At 36.6% G+C, this 22813-nt stretch overlaps 1 long non-coding RNA gene across 2 annotated transcripts in view; it reads right to left on the bottom strand.

The window, feature by feature from the left end:
* Positions 1–22813, bottom strand: part of LOC126085870 (uncharacterized) — a 74481-nt gene that overhangs the window by 31062 nt on the left and 20606 nt on the right. For both annotated transcript variants that reach the window (XR_007519361.1, XR_007519360.1), the window contains exons 2-4: positions 9080–9231; positions 5697–5864; positions 3093–3143 (exon numbers count right to left, since the gene is read on the bottom strand). This is a non-coding gene — a long non-coding RNA (uncharacterized LOC126085870). The remainder of the gene's footprint in view (positions 1–3092; positions 3144–5696; positions 5865–9079; positions 9232–22813) is intronic.

Genomic DNA, 22813 nt, shown 5'->3' on the forward strand with positions numbered 1-22813 from the left:
GTTTCCTATCATACAAAAAGTGTCATATAAATGATATTTTCCAGAATATATTAACATATTTGATTGGAAAAAAAGAAGACTTTAACACTCTCTGTGGGAAGAATTTTATCGCTGGAATGTCAAACTTACAAAAAACAAATACTTAAAATGGAAATGGAAATAATTGTAATGGAAAGATTTGAGGGAAATGAAGTTGACATGGGTAGTGAAAATAAACTATAACATTTTCTAACATTGGTTCTGCTCCTTCTCCTTTAAGGGCTGCCTTTCCATCTTCTCTAAAGTTTTTAGCCTGAAAGTTTAGTCCATCAATGACATGATGTCACCCTAACATATTCACATGACTTACATTCTTGTCTTCTCTCATTCTCAATTTTGAGAGAACCAAAATCATTAGATAAAAAAATTATATATATATATATAATGAATATATTATAAATGTACATATAGGACAGAGTAGAATTGCCCCATACGGTTTCCAAGGCACAGCTGGTGGATCCAAACTGCCGACCTTTCAGTTAACAGCCAAGCTTTTAACCTCTGTGCCACCAGGGCTCTATATAGATATATATACATACATACGTGTGTGTAATGTTGTCTTCTTTAATGCATACTAGTCAAAGATCACCAGGAACACAACTGTAGCTGAACAAAGTTGGGTTTATTTGTGATTCTTGCAATAAGAAAGACCACACAACTTGGGGAATCAGTAAAATGGTGTTAGAAGAGGCCTGTTTTGGGTTTAGACTGTGTCAGGGTTTTGGGGAGGGTCTAGTGAATTTGATTCTTTCAAAGAGTGGAGGAAATGCTGTGATTTGGTGTCTTAGTAAGTTATCTGGAAAGTGGGAGGGACAGAGTAAGGATAACACTATATTTGTAAAAGTGGCAGCAGACGCTGGTGGCAGCTAGAGAGGGCCATTTTTTTGAATTGTTTTTATTTGGTTTATTGGTTTTATCTGTGCTGAGGTATGTTTATGAAGTGGTTTTGTTCCCTCATGGTCACAGAAAAGGTTTCTCTGATGTTACTGTTGTGAGACATTGTTTGTTTGATAGAATTCCACGGTCTAGCTGCCGTGCCGGGCCAGCTTCCTGCTGACCACTCCTGGGGCTACATCGTCCTCTCTCTCTCTCTAACATATGTATAAAACCTATTTTGGATCATCTATTGCATTATTTTCATGTTTTATTTACATTTGTGTTTATTATTATATTGGAACAAATAGGACTACTTTAAATATTAGGGAAAAAACAGAAAAGGAGAGAGATTAGGTAATTATGTAAATAACATAATAGCATCAAATGATCATTAAATGATATCTTCATGTACGCTACCAACAATGATTTCTTGGCTGTTTGGTTCTAAAAGAATGTTTTCACAAGGCATATGGTAATATATAAAACAAAAACCAAACCCAGTGCCGTTGAGTCAATTCTGACTCATAGTGGCCCTAGAGAACAGAGTAGAACTGCCGCATAGAGTTTCCAAGGAGCACCTGGCAGATTCGAACTGCTGACCCTTTGGTTAGCAGCTGTAGCACTTAACCACTACACCACCAGGGTTTCCATACGACTTTGTCCTATAGGGTCGCTATGAGTCGGAATTGACTCTGTGGCGCTGGTAATATATAGATATGACAAAAGGATCTGTGCTCTAAATTTTTTACATGTTGAGCAGTGTTTTGTTTCAACAATATAATACCACTTATTACATTATACTGGGGTTCTTGATATTAATTAATTTACTGATTTTGTACTTTTATTTTTATTTAATTTGAGAAGTTTTAATTTGTGGTTGGATAAGAATTATAACAAGAAGTACTTAGGATTAGTTTTATGGCGTACATATATAACATATATAAATCATATTAAAATAATAATCTTGTGATTATGAGAAAAAAACTTTAAAAAAGTATTTCTGCATTCAGATTTGATGAAATTACTAGACCACTTGCCTTCATTCCAACACGTCTGTGCTTTCTTTTTTATGTGTTTTCTTGTGTTTTTTATTCTACCTAAATTACCTTCCTTTTAACTTTACCTCTTGAAATTTTGTACATCCTTTAAGGCCCATCACAACTGCCACCTATCCTTTCTCATCCCTTTAGTAGAATTTTATCCTTTCCTTCTCTGTGTTCTTATCATATCTCTGTATCTCCACATACTCCATTCTGTTCTGTTTATGTGGGTAGCAATCTGTCAACTTGTAAACTTCTTGAGGGCAAGGAACTCTATGTGAATCACTATCTTCCCTATGTTGTTTTACATAATTTTGGCACATAGAATTCACTATATAAATATTATTTTGCATAAAATTAAATTGATTAAATACTTGAAAATTTCTAGAATTTATAAAAGATTACTGGCATCAAGCCATATATGCATGCAAAACCTGGACAATGAGTAAGGAAGACTGAAGAAGAATTGTTACCTTTGAATTACTGTGTTGGCAAAGAATATTAAATATACCATGAACTGCCAGAAGAATGAACAGATCTGTTTTGGAAGAAGTACAACCAGAATGCTCCTTAGAAGTGAGGATGGGGAGACTTCATCTCATGTATTTTGGACATGTTAACAGGAGGGACCAGTCCCTAGGGAAGGACATCATGCATGGTAAAGTAGAGGGTCAGCCAAAAAAAGGAAGACCCTCAATGGAATGACACAGTAGATGCAATAATGGCCTCAAATGTAACAATGACTGGGAAGATGGTGCAGGACTGGGCAGTGTTTCATTCTGTTGTACATGGGGTTACCATGAGTTGGAACCAACTCCAGAGCACCCAAAAACAACAACAGCGATAATTGACATCAGAATATTAATCTTGAAATGAAAAGGTCACTGTGATATAATAAATATCTAAACATAAAACAAAAAAATTGCTTGCCATAATAGTAATAATTATTGTTATTATTATGAATAATTATTGTACAATGACTGTGTGTCAGACATTTTTCTAAGTATTTAACACGCAAACATGGATTTAATTTCTAAATCAACCCTATGACATTGGAAACATTATTATCTCCATTTTACAGGTAAGAAAATTGAGGCATAGTGAGATTAAGTGACTCACCCAGAGCCACATGCTTACCAAGTAGTGGAATCAGCTTCAAAATCTAGGTTTGGCTCCACAGTCCAGGCACTTAATGACATAATTAAAGAAATTAAACAAATGGTAAAACTACAATTCTATTACATGTAAAATTTACTTTTCAATGTAAAGCCATCAGGTACTAGAAAGGATTTTCAGAGTATACTGTATTTTATGCAAATAACATGTGCCTTCTAAGTTTGTTTGCCAGCCTCTCCATCCCCTGTGAGGTATTTTCATAAGTGCTGCTATGCCAATTTTTTTTACATGTTGTTGTTAAAAAAAAAAAAAACTTATCATAGTGTGCTTACGAAAATACCAGCAGCAGGCAAACAAATGTAGAAGGTGTGCGCTATTTGTGTAAAAATAGGGTATTGTGGAGTCTTGATAGGGGAACTGAAGTAGATAACTGGAAAGTTCTCATTCAGTTCTATGTTTTTAAGTTTACCCATGTTTCATAATTTACTTAAAATTAAGGCATTTAATGTTTCTACATATTTCGTACTTGACTATTCTAGAAAAAATAATTATGACCTTCAATTAAAAGGAATATGCAAAGATGTTGTTATGAAGTAAAGTTGAAAGCTCAAAATGCTTAATGCTGTCAAATAGTTAGAGGTCATCGTAAGTCCCTATCTGCTCGTAAACTAGTTTCCTCTGAAGGGATTTTATAATACTATTTCTAGTTAAGTGAAAATCCTGTCTATTCACAGTAAAACTCTAAAGCTTTGTTATAATAATTGGCAGTAAATACACTGGAGCAGAAATTTTACAGTATTTTTTTTTTTTTTTCCTCCAGATCCAACACAGATGACTAACATTTAAAAGACTGGAATTGTATTAGACGCTTCAATTATTAAATGACAGAAATGTTCCAAGGGAGATGATAAAGACCTTATTCAAGTTTGACCTGTGACCCAATTTTGCTCCTTTTTAAAAATAGTGTGTTTCCATGCGATGTTCAATAAATTGCAGATGATTGAGATTTATCAAAAGACGTTTAATTGGCATCTCATAGGGAATCTGACCAGAACATTTTTAAAATACCCAAATCAAGAGCAAATGAAGCTTACGGGATGCCCCTCTTACACATACCAAATCTTACATGAATAAATAAATTCACTTGTGAATGAAAACCAGAAATACTATTAGAGAAAGTTTACGCTCCCAGGGAACTATCAATAGCTGGCTCATGGACATATGAGGAACAGATAACCGTAGGAACAATTTAAAGGACCAATAAACACAAGGATTCCCCCAGAAATTAGGACCATCCAATTTGCATAGTGAAGTTATTAAATACTCCTATTTGGCATCTAAATAATGTTCAAATCTAGTCCCCTAGATAAGCATTAAAATAGAATATTAGCCTTCAGTTGTCATGGAAATTTAAGATTTTGACTGTTGTTCATTCCTTTTACCATGGCTTTGTATACATAAGCTTTTAATCATCATAAATATTTAAGAATATATGCCAAATTTTAAATGTTGTTGTGCTGCATTGGAGTCAGCCCTCGCCTCATGACGACGCCATGCACAACTGAACAAAATGCTGTGCCATCCCCATGATCCTTTGAAGATCAGGCCATTGCAATCCATAGAGCTTTTATTGGAAAGTATTTCATCAGGCTTTTCTTCCTAGTCCGTCTTTGTCTGGAATCTGCTGGAACCTGTTCAGCATCATAGTAACGAGTAAGCCTCAGCTGACAGATGGGTGGTGGGTATTCATGAGGTGCATTGGCCAGGCGTCAAACCCGACTCTGCCTCATGGAAGGTAAGAATTTTACCACTGAACTACCTCACATTTTAAATAAAATCATTAGCACATCTCTAGGATTTTGGGCAAGAAAAATAAGATGCAGTGAAATTACTCACTCAATGCCAAGTTGTTAATTATTTGCAAATATGGCTTTAAACTTAAGTCTGCTGATTTTCTGGACAGTGTTATTCCTACCCCATTTTATAGGTGCCACCTATTTTATAGACAAATGATGAAAACTCCTTTAAGTAGTACAGTTTTTAAATCGGGTGAGAAGTTTCAGTTTAGGATAACAGAATGAATACTTTTCCCTTCGAATCTACTTTTAGAGCCCACTGAGATAAAAGTACAGAAATATAAATTAAATGAAGAAAGTGGAGCAAAGGGTATCAGAGCTCAGAATATTCTAGAGGGAACTCTAGTAGCAGTGAGAACTGATCTGCTGTTAGAAGCCTGGAAAAACTTTAAGAAACTATTGTGGTAGAGAAAAAGATTAATGATAATAATGAGTTGAAACAAAATAATTCACTTTCTTTATACAGACGCTTTGATTTCTCTACCCTACCCCCACCCCCAGAGATTTACGATCAGGCTCCCCCAAACAAACAAGCAAACAACAAACAAACCACTTTATCTAAAAATAATTTGGGGGGAACTAAGAGACCTCTAGATTGGTTATTTCACTCCCAAGTAGAGCCTTCCTTATTCTGGAATTTGAGGATGAACACATCTGATAGCAGTCTTCCAGCCCACTTAGCCTAAATTGAAGCCAACCAGATGAGATGCCATGGTAGCCTTCCCAGAAATGTTTCCCATTCAGGATAGAGGATTATAGGGAAATTTACCCTTTTACAAATAGCGGAGGGAACTCACACCAACTTCCAATTTTAATTCTTAAATATTGAGGAATCAATCAACAATCACATGTTGAAGTTTGGGTTCCCAGGATGCTGACTCCGAGATGAAGGGTAGCATGCAAGAAGTTTATGAGGGAATACCTTTGGGATCAACACCTGCAGGGTAAGGAAAGGTATCAGGTTCAGGCAGAGGGCAAAATGATGCTGTGGTAGAGTCACAACAAAGACACAAATGTCCCTACAGGGAACCCTGAGGCTGGGATAGCCCTTCAAATTTGTCGGAGCAAGGGCTCTGGAGCTTTATATTCCAGTATTGGGTGGTGGCTCAAATGAGGTGCGTTTGCCAGGAGCCAAATATGAGTCTCCTGAATGGAGGGTGAGAATTCTACCACGGAGTTACCAATACCCTCACATCTTTCACAGCAGACATTAAAATTGGGGGGCTGGAGGCATTGCCTGGAAAGGTGATATTGCCTCCAGGGTGGCTCATGGCAAACACAACCCTGGTAAAGAGCAATCAGTATCTTGAGTTCTCGGCATACCCACAGAATGTGTAGGGTGAGCAAGCCATGGACAACAGACTCTCCCAAGAGGGAGAAAAAAAAGAAAAAAAAATTTTTTTTTTTCTTTTTCAGGGAGGCAAGATACTAATTGAGATTCAAAGAAGAAGAGAAGTAAAAGCCACCATGTAAAGCTCCGAAGGTAACCAGTATAAAAACTAGAAATGATAATGTAGCTCTCAAATAGTAGGAAAAGTAGGAACTGAAATGTACTGATGCCATTTTTTCATATTTGAGGATTAGTAAATACCATCTGGACGGCACCCAACAACAACAACAAATGTTGTCTAAAGCTAATAAATTTAGGAGAAGTAATAAAACCTTACTATGTGTTTTTTATGTAGAGAAGTGGAGGTAGCCATCAAAAAGTGAAAGCATAAATGTTTAAAAGACGGTGACTTTAGAATTAGGGAAAATGTGGGAGATGATGGTTTTCATCCTGTTTTATTCTATTTAAGCTCTTAACACGTCCATGTCTTTTTACATATGTAGGTTTCCTTGAATCTAAGACTTGATATATTTTTTAAGTTAAAAAAAAAATTTTTTTTTTTTTTACTATAGGAAAAAAAGTGCTAGAAACATCATCTTCAATCAATTACAAAAGACAACTAACCTTGTTAGCTGCCCAAGTCAGAAGAGTCATGTATTGAAATTAAGCGAATTAAATAGTGGTTTAGAGGAGAGAGGCAAGTTTTATGTTCAGCCAGCTAAGACTCTCTTCTTCTGTTCAAATTAAGAGATAATTTAAGAAGAATTAATTCAGCTAACTTCTCTTAAGTGTCTATGTGCCAGACAGTATTCTTGGTGATAGGAATAAAAGATGACTCTTTCTCTGATGAATTTCCCAGGTTAATAGGGGAAGAAAGTCATGCAAACCAGTAATTATAATACATCATGTTATTTCAATATCTAATTTTCAAGTTTGACATTTTTTAGGATTACCCATTTGTATTTTAATTTAAACATCATTTTATAATTTGAAATTAAACATGTAGCCTCAAATCACCTTTTCTTCTTTCCATGTGAAAGAAGAATAACATGTTCTAAAGCAAAGTTTGGTTTCAAGCCCTCAGCTACCAGGAAATTGGCTAGAACATTGCTTAGAAGAAAATAAAAATCTGCTCATTTACATTTTATTTTTTTTTTTAACCTTAATTGTTTCCTTTCACTCTGGATAAGTAGGAAGATTAATTTTCAGATATTCCTAAAGCCTTTCTCGGCTCTCAATTAGATCAAGTTGGGAGTTTTCTTCCTTATTACACTGCTCCTTCCCTGCTGGCAGAAAGTCTCTTGTCTCTGTCACTTGTCTATAGCATGTGCTGTTTGTCTTCCCAATTAAATTGAGAATCCCTAGTGTTTCTCATTCAGCAAATTAAGAAAATATCAGGGATTCGAAATGCTCCTTTGCATAAAAATATGTATGAATACTGTTCAGCAAATATTGCCGTATTTAATGAAAGTTTCAACAATCAGAAAACAGAAAGCTATTAAAAAGGAACAATTTTAGCAAACTATATTACAACATGATCAGGGTACAGTCTATTAGATTAGATATTTAAATGCCACAGAAGTATTCGGTATAAATGTTGTACATTAGAAATTCTAGGTTATTGCAGCAAAAACTAGGGAAATGACTTGGTGATCAAATAAATTTCCATTGATTCATAATTGAAATCCAGATAATTGCCCCCTTTATGTGGTACACCAAATTTTTCGGTGCCATCTAAGACTCATGCAACTAATATAATTATTATTATTATGAATCCTGTGTAGGACACGAAAAATGTTAAGTAAATCTTAAGTAAAAAAGGTAGAATACAGCATCATTATTGCAACCAAGAAAATATATATTTATAATACATATTTATACATATAAGCAAATATTAAGACTATATAAAAATGAAGTTCTGTTGCATAGGATTATGAATGTTAGGCTTTTTCCAGATTTACCCAACTTCCTGTAAAGCTGTTTTATTACCTCTCTAAATAAAGTTAAAGTGTTTGTGGCTGAACATTATGTATTGTACAGTCCCTTTTTGGAAAAGTTTATATATGTCTATCTGGTATATTTATATATATCTATTGACTGCTTTTTTTTTTTTTTTTTTTTTTTTTGACTGCTAACCAAAAGATCAGCGCTTTGAATCCACCAGTTGCTTCTTGGAAACCCTATGGGGCAGTTCTACTCTGTCCCATAGGGTTGCTATGAGTTCGAATCAACTTAATAGCAATGAGTTTGTTTTTTTGTTGTTTATCTATCTATCTATCTGTCTGTCTGTCTGTCTGTCTGTCTATCATCTATCAATCTATCATCTGTCTGTCTATCTATTATCTATCTGTCTACCTACTTACCTATCTATATAGTCAGTAAAATATAGGAAGGGTATATATTAAAAGATAAATTCCTTCTAATACATGGGAACAAGTGCATTTGGTAGGAACCTTTATCTTTTTAGACAAGTCTATATTTTTGGGGGTTAAAACATTAAAAATTAAAAAGCACAAAAAACTTTAACTAATTGATCTTAGCTATCCCCCATTACATCTCCCACTGGTTTCTATACCCTCGCGAAGTCCTCTCCCACATCGAATCTGAGGTGGCCAGTGTGACCAATAGAATACAGCAAATGTGACACTATTTAGCTTTTAAGGCAGCATCATAAAAGCCACTACAGCTTCTGCCTTGGTATCTGGAATCATGCATTCTGGGAGAAGCCAGGAAGCACACTGTAAAGATCTACAAGCAGCCACACGAAGGAGTCCATGTGGATAGAAAATGAGGCCTCCAGTCAACCACCAGCATCAACTTACGGACCATGCGAGTGAACAACCTCAGAAGCAAATTTACTAATCTCCGTCAAGCATCAGGATGGCTGCAACACCAACCAACATCTGATTCTGACTGTAGTCTTGTGAGAAACCTTGAGCCAGAACCACCCAGCTCAATTCCTGACTCACAGGACCTGTGAAAAAAATATATATGATTATTGTTGTTATAAACCTCTAAGTTTTGGAGTCATTTGGGAGTAAGTTATACAGCAAATGATAACTAAAACATAATTCATGATATTTCTGTTCTTTGGAAGTTGCAAGGAGCTCTGTGCTGCTTTTTAGATGTCCCAGAATGAGCTACTGTACGTATGACAAATAAATATTTTTTGTAAAGTAGGGATATTCTTAGATATGTCTTGTTTGAACTGTCCCTAGGATGCCCACCATGATGACATTTCTATTACCGGGCCAAGCCTGATGGCCTCCCATTACACATTCTGGAAGTCAATGAAAGCAAAGTCTTGATATGTCAGTGTGACAAAAAGGTGGCTCCAGACCCTAAATGTTTCATGGTTGAATAAATCAGGTAATTAGCACAGCCATTGTGTTTACTCGTGCCTTTAGATTTTTTTGACATAGACTATGAGAAAATGTATTCTCCTTCTGCCATTTAGATGACTAGTGCTACAGACCAGTACACAGATGAACATTAAGTAGCATTTAGATCATTCAGAAATAAGATTTCTTTGTTTGTTTGAACAAGGTTCTTTTGGGAATAGGAAGGATGATTCAACAATGGCAATTAAACACAATTTTTCAGACCCAGCATTAAAATGAATAATTATGAGACAATAAATGATAAAAATAAGTCTAATAGTTTATAAATTTATGAGATTTTTAATGTTATGTTTATGCAATCTAGCTACCTGAAAAAATTATAATTGGAGGCATAGGGTCAAAAGGAAAATTTCAAATCTTGAATTTATTAATACCAAGCTTGTGAATTCTCTGAAATGAAAAGTTACCGGAAAGGTAATCTTAAAAAATGTGATTTTGTCTGTATAACCCTAGAACCTAAAAGTGAGAAGACACATTTTTTATGCATATGACAAATGGAGAATATGAAAGGGAACTACCCGAACTTCTTTTGTTGACGCTGAGTCACTGATATAGAAAAGGATCTGGGACCTTCTTTCTGATTACTTAAGGCCTGTTTGTCTGTTAACGTTGCAGAAGCAAACTAGCATTCATTGTCTCAGAAATATATTTTTTCACTTGGTCCCCAGCGCCATTCAAATTCATTGTTTTATTTCAGACTTGTTTGCTAAGGCACGCTCTGCAGCATTCACCAATATCTTTCCTATACCGAAAACCAAAAGGGAAAACCAACAGCTCAACAATAGACGCTTTGGCATATGAGCACGTACTTGAAAACTACACAAATGATAAGTGCAGCTTTAGGCAGCTCCACTTGCTACCTCAGAGATTTATATCGCTCATATCCAACTTCAGTCTGGTGCAGTGGCACTGACAGCAGGAAAGTCCCTCCATTTCCAGTGTCTCCACCACATCCTTTTGACAGGTAACTAATATTACAATCATAATTGAATTCCTTGTTCGTAATGTGCCAACCATTTTATGGAAATTTAGCATTTGCCTAATCTAAACCAATTTCCCTGCTTCTTTATTCTGAATTAAATACACTTTCCATATGCAACAGCTTGAAGAATAAGATAAAATGCACATCTGAGTTCTTTAAAAATGCTTGAAAAGTTTAGGTTCTCAACAATTCCAAATCTTCACTCTGTAAACCCTTGAGATCACAACACAGCATTGCATTCCTGAGAGTCCTTGATGTGATGGGGCTTTGTTTTTTCCCTCTGAGTCTTGTCACGTGGCCACTCAAGCAGCATTGCCTGTTTTTCAAGGCTTCGTAAATCCTCTACAGAAACAGCTCCTCCAGCTTCAGCCTGCAGTGCCACACTCCATAAGGATCATACTCCAGCTCTCAAACTGAAGCAGGCCAATCAGTCTCCTAAAAAAAAATGGTACCTCCCTCTCCACCCTTCTCCATTCTGCCTCTTCAGTCCTTACAAGGGACTCCCCAAACAACCCCACCAGCTCTTTTCCTTTTAGCCAAAAATTATCAAGCAAATTAACTTCTGTTGGTACTCTCCCTCTGGCTTATCAGATATTCTGAGATATGCCCAAATCTCATTTTATGTTCAAGTTGATCACGCGACTTTCATTAAAGTTTTTTTTTTTTTTTTAATGTGTGGTCTGTTGAAAATTGTTTCCACAACTTTTACTTGTGACAATGCCATAGAGGTGGGTTAGAAACAGTAAACATCACACCAAGAATTTTCTGTTCTTAATCTTGTTAAATAGGTAATACTGGGTGAAATAAACAAGAGGAAGAAAAAGAAATACAAAAGGAGAGCAATACAAACCCAGAAGGCGTATGTGGGGGGTATGATAGCGATAGGCTACCACTCCCAACACCTTTGCATTAATGGAAATTAAGTTCTAAATTTTTTGAACTAGAACCATTTTACTAATCATCTAGTGAAAACATTTCATGTAATAGATGACAAAAATAAGGGTCAAAGAAGTCATTGCAGACACTAAATGAGAATCAAGTTTTCTTTTGTAAGTTGCAAAACACAATTTTATTTTAAATTAACATGCATTAAGTGCTTATTTTCTGCCTGTCCTTTCTAACTACTTTCCACATATTAATAACCTTTTTTTTTTCCTTCTGATAGCACTGTGCTTAGGATTTGATTCTATATGTGTAATAAAAAAAAAAAAAATTTTTTTTTTGGAGGTTATTAATTAGTGTATAGGTTAGATTGTTGTAACATAGACTCAGACAAAATAGATTTTTGTTTGTTTTCACACAGGGAGCAATCTAGAGTTGGGTAGTTCTGCTTGCCCTGGCCCTATGGGAATCCAGTTTCCTTCTATTCTATTATTCTTTCATCCTCTAGGGTTTTGTCTTCATCTGCATTGTTAAAGCTTGTCATGCCATGTCCACACTATAGTCCTTGTAAAGGAAGGAAGAGAAGAAGTAGAGGATAAACAATTCCTTCTGCATATGTAATGAGGAAGTTGTAGACACCATTTCTGCTCACATTCCATTGGTTAGACACTATTACGTAACCACAGCTAGCTGCAAGGAAGGATAAGAAATTCAGTCTTCAGCTGGGTCTTCAGGATGCACAACTGAAACTACAATACCGTGGAAGAAGGAGAGCCATCCCTTCAGGGGAAATGAGCTATCCCATAAAAACTAGATTAAAATGGATGCTTTGGCCAAGAACCTATGATTGTAGATAACTTTTCATCTATAATCCATGAGTTTTAAAACTCACTTCCCTATAAAAGTATATAACACAGACAGCCAAACTTTTCAGAAGCCTCTTTAAGTTCTCACTCATATCGAGAGTATAAGACTTTGTGAGCTGCAAATTAAAGGAGGATTTTTGAGGACCATTTTTTCAAGTTATCTGAGTTGTGAAACCCTAAGAGGGAGACTGTGTATTGTGCTGGTCCCAGACCCCTAGCCTTGTGAAATGGACTTTAAGGAGACTCTTTAGGGAGCTTGACACTTCTGTATCATTTAAGAAGCATAGGGGACTGCAACTAACTTCCACCTGGAGTATCCAAAGATTAAAGATTTTTCTGCATACTCTGAGTTCATCCAGGCCAAACATGTTTCTTATGGACCAAAGGAGGTTCACAAATGAAAACACCAATGTGGACTGTCCTAAGTACTATCCAACAGGGTTACCTAGAAGGACAAAGATATTCCAGGTTAAGAAAGGAGAAAGAAACAGGCAACCAACCAGAATACAGATATATTAGCCTGGATCAAGGCAATGCCAATATCGCTCTCCCCACCCCAAAGATTTTCAGAAAACCTTGTGGATCAAGTAAAGCTGAGTTTTATGAATACACGCAGCAAGGGAGAGCACCACCTTGAGAGAATGTTAGTATCTCCTCAAAAAGAGAAAGTAGGGAAGGGTATATATAGAGTTTAGAACCTCAGTTGGGTGGTTTCAAGGCAGAAGCTTCCTGGGATTGAGTAATACGATAGCTTTAGATTGGAGGGCAGAGCAAGAGGAGGATCACGAAGCAAGTCTAGATGCCAAAAAACAAAAACAAACAAACAAAAACAACCCAGTGCTACACAGTCGACTCCAACACACAGCAACCCTATAGGACAGAGTAGAACTGCCCCGTAGGGTTTCCAAGGAATGGTTGGTGGACTCGAGCTGCCGATCTTTGGGTTAGCAGCTGAGCTCTTAACCACCGTGCCGCCACGGCTACACAAGCCTAGATGACCAAGCTATATATTGAAATAATCCTGATGGGCAAACTGTTAGTAAGTACCACAGTTTTTATGCAGATAACGTGTGCCTTCTACCTTTGTTTACCATTCATGCCCCCGCCATGAGATATTTCTGTAAGCATGCTATGATTTTTTTTTTTTTTACAGCGACATGTTAAAAAAAAAAAGGAAAAAACTGGCATAGTGGCCCTTATAAAAATACTGGTGATGGGGAGGGCATTGTTGGCAAACAAATGCAGAAGGTGCTTGTTATTTGCATAAAAGTACGGTAAACTGTTCTGGTGAGTTTACCACCATCTTCTTGGGAACAAGTATTTAGTGGAGAAAGAAGCTAAATTATTTTTGCTTTGTCTCAGTATTGTTTAACACAGAGACAGAAGATGTATTTGAGTCCTCAGAAACTGCAAATGAAAGATGGCCAGAAATGGGATCAAACTTCAAGACTCCACTAAACACTCGCAAGAGAAAGTTTCAAACATTTTTCCAGTTTTGGAGGGCAATCACAGTATGCTTCAAGTAAGGCGTTGCCTGTCCATCCACCCTTTTCCAATTTCAAACATTTTCAGCCATCACATTCCATTCCACAGCCAGCTCTGCATTCTCCATGAAAGAGCAGAAACCACTCAATTTGTATATTAATGTAGAAATGTGCTCTACAGAGTTTTCAAGACTATATAACCTTTTGGAAGCAGATGACCAGGCTTGTCTTCTGGTTGCCTCTGAATGGATTTGAACTGCTAGCCTTTTGGCTAGTAGTCCAATGCTTAACAATTTGCTTCACCCACGGACTCCTTACTTAAGTATCTAGGGGGGCAAGAGAAGTCAACCACCAGTTGAGGAAAGTCAAAAGAAGCCTACAATATATCCTCTTTCTCTAGGTGCAGGCTTTCTAATTATTTAGGCTCACTTTAAGAATACTAAATTATAACATTAAGTGAATATTTAATAGTTTTGATTATTAAATGTAACTAAATTATGAAGAATAAAAAAATTATTAATTTTTTTTATTCTTCATAATTGCTAAATTGTGGATTTTTTTTTTTAAACCTAAAATTGATCAGAAAGTAGTGGTGCTGGCCTTGATTTTACCCAGGGTCAGGAAAAGAACCACTTCAATAGGGATACTGAGAGAGAAAAAAATTATTATATATTGTTTTAGTTTCTTAGTTCTGCCATATCAGAAATATCACAAGTGGGTGGCTTTAATGAATGAAAATTTATTTTCTCACAGTTTAGGAGGCTAGAAGTTTGAATTCAGGGTGTCAGCTCTCGGGGAAGACTTTCTTTCTGTCAGCTCTGAGAGGAAGGTCCTTGTCTTTTTTCAGCTTCTACTCCTAGGTTCCTTGGGATCTTCACGTGGCGTAATATCTATCTTCCCCCTTCTTGGCTTGCCTTTCTGTGCCTTATCTGCTCATTGTAGATCTCAAAGGCAATTGGCCTAAGACACACCCTACACTGATACGGCCTCATTAACATATTAATATCTTTGAATTATGGTCTTGGCAAAGAATATTGAACATACCATATACCACCAAAAGAATGAACAAACCTGTCTTGGAAGAAGTAGAGCAAGATTGCTCCATAGAAGTGAGGAGGGCGAGACTTCATATCACATGCTTTGGACATGTTACCAGGAGCAACCAGTCCCTGGAGAAAGACTTTATGTTTGGTAAAGTAGAGGGTCCACAAAAAAGAGAAAAACCCTCAAGGAGATGGATTGACACAGTGGCCGAAACAATTTGTTCAAGCATAAGAACAATTGTGAGGATGGCGCAGGACTGGCCGGTTATTTTATTCTGTTGTACATAGGGTAACTATGAGTGGGAACTGACTCGGTGGCACCTAACAACAACAACATAACAAAGAAAACCTTATTCCCAAATGGGATTACCTCTACAAGTATGGGGTTAGGATTTACAACACATATTTTGGGGGATCAGAATTCAATTCATAACATATATCTGACTCTTCAAGGTATGTTATGGTTGCATACAGCTCTAACTGGATTGAAATTTTATGTATTCTTCACTTAGTAGATCCTTGTGCCATCATGTGTCGACTGAAGGTGAGTAAGTACCAAAAATGGAAAGGAGACTTGGTAAATGGTTTTCAATGGGTCATGTAAGCTTTGCTGTCGGTATCAGGTTTTTTTCTCATTTGCTTTTCTCTGAGATACTGTTCATATTCTCTACTACAGTATGGAGCTACCCTAAATTTGAGCAATTATTTTGGTTTTCTGAATCCGAGGAAAATCTGTGTCCATAATCCAATCTAAATCTAATTAGAACTTTTTATGAACAAATATTCTTTTTAATGTATTGTCCTCAATGTTGTCAAATCACAGCCGATAAAAATCCATTTTTTTGTGTCTATAAATAGTTGGTATGTATAGACACATAACAGGAGCCCTGGTGGTGCAGTGGTTAAAGCACTCGGATGCTAACTTAAAAGTCAGCAGTTCAAACGCAACAGCTGCTCCGTGGAAGAAAGATGTGGCAGTCTGCTCTCATAAAGATTACAGCCTTGCCCTATGGGGCAGTTCTACTCTGTCTTGTAGGGTCACTAGGAGTTGGAAATGACTTGATGGCAATGGGTTTGGTTTTCGGTTTGGCATAGACATATACTGCCTTACACTGGCTTATCTATGAGTAATATGTTGTGATTATTTTAGTTTTTTTTTTTTTAATTTTCATAATCTTCTCCACATGCTGATATTTGAAAATTTTACTGAAAAGCCGTTTTAATACAACAGGTCAAATCTAGCTAATATCTGTAAACCTAGTGTGTTCCAGATTGAATTTTTGGATTGAGTTTCCAAATGGGAGAGAAGCTGCAATTCAGAAACAGAGACTATTTTGCCCATCAATGACCATCACAGACTGAATTATGCCCCCCAAAAATGTGTGTATCGACTGAGTTAGACCATCAGTCCCAGTATTCTGTGGTTATCCTCCATTTTGTGATAGTAATTTTATGCTAAAGAGGATTAGGGAGGGATTATAACACCCTTACCAGGCCACATCCCTGATCCAATGTAAAGGGAGTTTCCCTGGGGTGTGGCCTGCCCCACCTTTTATCTCACAAGAGATAAAAGGAAAGGGAAGCAAGCAGAGAGTGGGGACCTCAAACCACTAAGAAAGCAGTGCCAGGAACAGAACGCTTCCTTTGGACCTGAGGTTCCTGCGCTGACATGCTCCCAGACCAAGTGAAGACTGATGACAAGGACCTTCCTCCAGAGCCGACAGAGAGAAAGCCTTCCCTGGAGCTGGTGCCCTGAATTTGGACTTCTAGCCTACTGGACTGTGAGAGAAAAAATTTTTCTTTGTTAAAGCCGTTCACTTGTGGTATTTCTGTTATAGCAGCACTAGATGACTATGACGGTAATGTTATGCAGAGCTCTGAGAAAACTCATTTCCTCTCTGTGGCCTACTTTTTGCATTAAAACACAGAGACTAGTTATTGTTTATTAGTAAAAAAAAATTTCAACCCTGTAGGTAAAGACTACCTTCCTGTTCCTGGTTTCTTCACAGGAAAAAAGAACTGGGATTTTTTCCCCTTAATTTTGATAAATTTTCTTGAGTTGATAATCTGTACCTCTTAGAGTTATAGAGAATGCCTCATAATCTGTACCTCTTAGAGTTATTGAGAATAGGGAAGAGCGTGGATAATGACAGACTGGCTGGAGAAGCTATTCAACCATCTGCCCTTGATTTCTAATAAATTCTTATTAGCACCAGTGGTCTGCTCTTTTAATCTTCCATGGTTAAACTTTTCATTAATTTAGGAGATGATTTTGAATTCCAGGGTGGTTTCTTTCCACCAACACTAAGTATGGAATTGCACCTCTAATTTGGACTGAATATTAAATGATTATAATACTGAGAAGCTGTATTATAATGAAAACAAAAACAAACAATATTTTCCTATATTACACAAATTTAAGTTTGTGGTAAAGTTTTCTAAAGACAGAGCAGAAAAAAACATAAGCAATACTAACAGGTCAAACAGGGTATGACTTACGATTTATGTCACTGTAAACCTCGGTTGTTCTTCAGCTGCAAAGTTGGGATAATGTTGCTACTTCCTGCTCTTGTTGTGAAAATTAAACAGGAGAGTGAATGTGAAGAAGTGTTGTTTAGTCACTGAGCTCATGGGAGGTGCCCGGCAAATGATCCTCCCTTCTTTTTCCTTTCTTACCTGGAAATTGATTTCCCTTTCAGTTGACTAATCATTCTAATTGAAACAGTTTAATTATAGAATTTATAATATTACATACTTCTACTTATTTATTTTACCTTTTTTTCCCCTAGTAATTAGTCTCTCAAAATCATTTGCAATTCCTTGTTAAACTTTTGGAATAATTAAAAAGTATAAATTATTTCAGCTTGTGCCTTTGTACAGCGTGTGTGTGTGTGTGTGTGTGTGTGTGTGTTTTAGATTAGTTCATTTATTCCAGTCAGAGGCAGGTAACTGTGCTGCAGAGGAGGCAAGAGGAAAGATGGCTCAGAGAAAGATTGCTCCCTATATCCTGGGGCTACGTGTGTGACTGTTCATCCTGGTGGCAAGTGGGGATACTATCTCTCAGCCAGCTCCTGTGTGTAATGCATCTGGTGATATAAATAAGGAGAAGAGCTAAGTTACATAAGGGAGTCAAGACAAGAAACAGTCAAAGGAAAAGAAATCATAATATCCTCTCATATTTCAAATTTGAGTAATTTAATTACATGATGCCTATTTCTTTTCCTGCCTCAAAGCTTATGCATACTCCTTACAGGGTAGTTTGCGAAATGGCTGATCATTTTTCCCTTCCCCACTTATTAAATTTTATTATTGTGATAAAATATATGTAACATAAAATTTTTCATTTTAACCATTTTTAAGTACAGATTTCAGTGGCATTAATTACATTCACAATGTAGTGCAGCCACCACAGCTATTTCCAAAAGATATTCATAACCCCAAACAGAAACCCTGAATCCATTAAACAATAAATTCCAATTTACCCTTCCAGCCAGCCCCTGCTAACCTCTACCAACTTTCTTTCTCTATGCATTTACCTGTTCTTTATATTTCATATAGGTGGAATCATATATGCCCTTCTGTGTCTGGCTTATTTTACCTAGCGTAATGTTTCCAAGTTTCATCCACATTGTAGCCTTTAACAAAATTTACTTTTTTATGATGTCTGAATGGTATTCCATTGTAGGTAATACCACATTTTGATTATCCATTCATCTGTTTTTGGACATGGGTTGTTGCTACCTTCTGGCTATTGTGAATAAAGCTGCAATGAACATTGGTGTACAACTATCCGTCTGAGTCTCTGCTTTTAATTATTTTCTGTACATACCTAGGAGTAGAATCTCTGGGTCATATGATAATTCTATGTTTAACTTTTTGAGGAACCACCAAAATGTTTTCCACAATGGCTATACCATTTTACCTTCTCACCAGCAGTGTATGAGAGTGCCAATCTCTCTACGTCCTCACCAACACTTAAATATAAAATGGAAAATTATAAAGCATTTAGAAAAGACTTAGGAGAAAATATTCAGGATCTAGGGATAAGCAAAGTGTTCTTAACTTGAAAAGCATAATCCATAAAAGAAAAAGAATAACTGATGTCATAAAAATTAAAAACTTTTGCTCTTAGAAAAACTTTGTTAAGAGGGTGAAGACTACAGAATGGGAGAAAGTGTTTGCAATCCACACATCTGACAAAGGACTAATACCTAGACTATATAAAGAACTCTCAAAACACAAAGGTAAAGAAACAAACAATCCAATTAGAAAACAGGAAGAGACATAAAGAGAGATTTCATGAAAAGAGATTTATGGTGGCAAATAAGCACATGAAAAGACGTTCAACATAACTAGTCATCAGAGAAATGCAAATTAAAACCACATTGAGATACTACTACACGCCTATCAGAACAGGTAAAAAAAAGTGACAACACCAAATGCTGATAAAGATACAGAAAAAGGAATCACTCCTACACTAGCAGTGGGAATGTGAACTAGTGTGCCCACACTGGAAAGTATTGGGCAGTTTCTTAAAACAAGCAAACAAACTACACTAAATAAGAAACTATCATTAAAAAAAAAAAAAAAAAACTATCATATGACCCACTAAATTCACTCTTGATAATTTATCCAAGAAGGAGCCCTGGTGGCACAACAGTTAAGGGCTTGACTCTAACCGAAAGATTGGCAGTTCGAACCTATCCAGCAACTCTGTGGGAGAAAGGCTGCCAAGAAAACCCTATGGGGCAGTTCTATTCTGTCACATGAGGTCACTTTGAATCAGAATTGACTTGATGGGACCCAACAATACCAATTTATCCTAAGAAATGAAAACTTACATCTACACAAAAACCTATACACAAGTGGGCATGGCAACTGTATTTGTAACAGCCCCAAACATCTGGAAACAACCAAGATGTCATTCAATGAGTGAGTGATTAAACAAACTATGGTGCATCCAGCCCATGAAATACTGAGCAATAAAAAGGAATGAACTATTGATACATACAACGACCTGGGTGAATCTTCAGAAAGGCATGCTGAGTGAAAATGCCAATACCAACAGATGACACGACATTTGATCCCATGTATATAACATTCTTGAAATGTCGAAAGATAGAAATGGAGACAGATCAATCGTCACTAGTTTTTAAGGAGATAGGGTCAGGAGGGAAGTGGGTATGGTTGTAAAAGGCAAACCTCAGGGAAACCTGTGGTAATGAAACTGTTCTGTATCTTTCTGTATCAAGGTCAACTCCTGGTTGATATTGTTTTGCAAGATTTTACCATTGGCGAAAATTGGTAAAGGGCACACAGGATCTCTGTCTTATTTCTTATAACTTCAGGTGAATTTAAAATTATCTCAAAATAAAAAGTTTAATAAAAAACAACATTCATTTTTTTTAATGTGGTTTATATAATAGTTGTATCCCTTTATTCAAGTTATTAATATGATTTATATTATGATGTCCTTGTTTGTTAACATAGATACTCCATGGTTTCTGCAAATTTTATGGAACAATGAGTTTTAAGAAGGGGGAGTACACATTTTTAAAAAAAATTAAAAATTTAAGAATCAAGTCTGTACTCAATTTCCAATCACTTGCAAACATTGAATCCTTGCTATTTAAGATTTTAACACAGGTGAAGGCATATATGTTTCAGTCAGACCAGAATCATACACTGTTTTGTGTCCTTAGCTATCTACTTTTACATCTTGATGGAACACTCTTAAGTGTCTATAATAACACATGGCACCGATATTCTGATTTTACAGGTTATAAGATTCTCTCAATTTCATTATCTCTTTTCATCTTCAAAAGAACCACATGTAGTTGTTAGGGTATACATTATTATCCCCATTTTTTTTTTCCCCAAAAAAGGAAACTGAAAGTCAAGGTATTTAAGTGAACTTGCCCACGTTCTCAATTAATAAGTTTCAGAACTGGAACTAAAATTTTTTGTCTTTGAAGAATTTCCTTCCGCATGATGTTGCTTCAGAATGTTAACTGCCTTGTTCTTATCTCCTTCTCACACATAACTGTAATGTTTTCAGACTGGAAGGAGTGTGAATCTGCTCTTTCCTGAAAGGGGCCATTTTTAATATAGTAGCATTCTCCTTTCTCTAAGCCCACTAAATTCTGCTCTGACCACCTGCACAATTTCTTCAATGTGAGTTCTTGAGATAACAAGGAGAGTCAGTTTTTCATAAACTAGGGCAGTCAGAAACATGCGTAATTTCTAATTCAAAAATACCAGAACCAAAGAAGCCGTGATCTAATCCTACTTAACACATTGTTTAGGCAGAAATTAGTATCTCTGAGTGAAAAAAACATGAATCTCACTGATAATACAACATTGTTAATTTTGAACTGAAGTGTATTCTATTGAAAGAGGCACAGAATTTCTTCTCATAAATAAGAATCCGATGACCAATTTTACTTAAATTGTGAACCAAAGTCTTTATCCCCCTTTATGGAATGACATTTTCCCCATGAATAGAAAATGAAATGTAGACTCTTAACTGTTTCTCTTTGTGTCCTGCTTCTAGAAATCTCTGAGTTAAGAAATATACACAATTACTATAGTTTGCTCAGCCAATGTTTCTTGATTCCTTTGTCTCCTTCTTTGTCTTTCCTTTTCCCATTATTATCAGATTCTGGTAGGAAACCGAAGGAATTCGTAGCTGGGATTTTTGAGACTTTATAAAAAGAAGAGGCAATATGGAAGTATGGTGACAAGATTAAACTTTACTTAAACCCTACGCTTCTAGAAAAAAGCAACAGTTAAGAAATCCCCCCACCCTCCCCATATGACTTACATAAGACTCAGGGATCACCCCCCTCCTTTTGTTTTTCTATGACAAAGCCAGACACAGACATTCTGAATTCTCATTCTTTGTTTTATAAATGATTAGCTGAGTTGTTTGTACCTCGACTAATCTGAACAAAATACCTGCTAACTTGACTTGACCAAACTTTAGTTAAACTTTTCTACTTCTCCAGGCCTCTGAACTGTGATCCACCTTCAGCCTAAACCAGTTGCCAAATAGGGAACAACCCTAATGGTCCCTCCTGAGAACAGAGAGATCAGAAGAAAATACATTTTTTGTTCAACTATCTGATTACACCAGCTACTCCCCCCACTCCCTGAGCCTGGTTCTTCCTTGTTTACCCTTCCCTAAAAGGACATTCCTTTCTGCCTGCCTGCCCTTTAAGATGCTTGCAGATTTTAAAGTCAACACCTTCTCCATATTGAAATAATCCACCTCCCACTATCACAATAGTCTTTTCTAACTGAAAGGTTGGCGATTTGAATCCACCAGTTGCTCCACAGGAGGAAGATGCAGCAGTCTGCTTCCATAAAGATTTGCAGCCTTGGAAACCCTATGGGGTAGTTCTACCCCGTCCTATAGTGTTGCTATGAGTTGGAATCAACTCAATGGTAACCCTATAGGGTTTTTCACCTAAGTCCAGATTTGGCTTTATTTGTCAATGGACAGTGTTTAGGGTATTAATAAAGACTGTTGATGCACCCAGGGATGATCAACAAAAGGCAATCATTATATTCCCAGGTCTGGAAGGTCAGGGTAAGGACATAGGCAACTACAGCCTGCTTGAGGGCTGGTGCTCTGGAATGGGAGCGTTTTGGTATAGAAGGATGCACTTATGCCAAAACCAGAGTGTGGCAGGGAGGGACAGGAAGGAATAAATCCCTCATTCTCTCTCTCCTTCTATGGTCCTATCTCTTGCTGGTGCCTCTCAGCTGAAAACAGGCAAAAGCCAAAGGACTATGGGCCTGAATGACATAGTTCTTAGAAATCAGTTCCCCATCCCAACCCCAGGGAACAACAACAAAAAAAAAGCAGGACATTAAATGAAGCCCTGAAAACATAA

Source organism: Elephas maximus, chromosome 11 (assembly GCF_024166365.1).
Source record: "Elephas maximus indicus isolate mEleMax1 chromosome 11, mEleMax1 primary haplotype, whole genome shotgun sequence".
In the NCBI taxonomy this organism is placed as follows: domain Eukaryota; kingdom Metazoa; phylum Chordata; class Mammalia; order Proboscidea; family Elephantidae; genus Elephas; species Elephas maximus.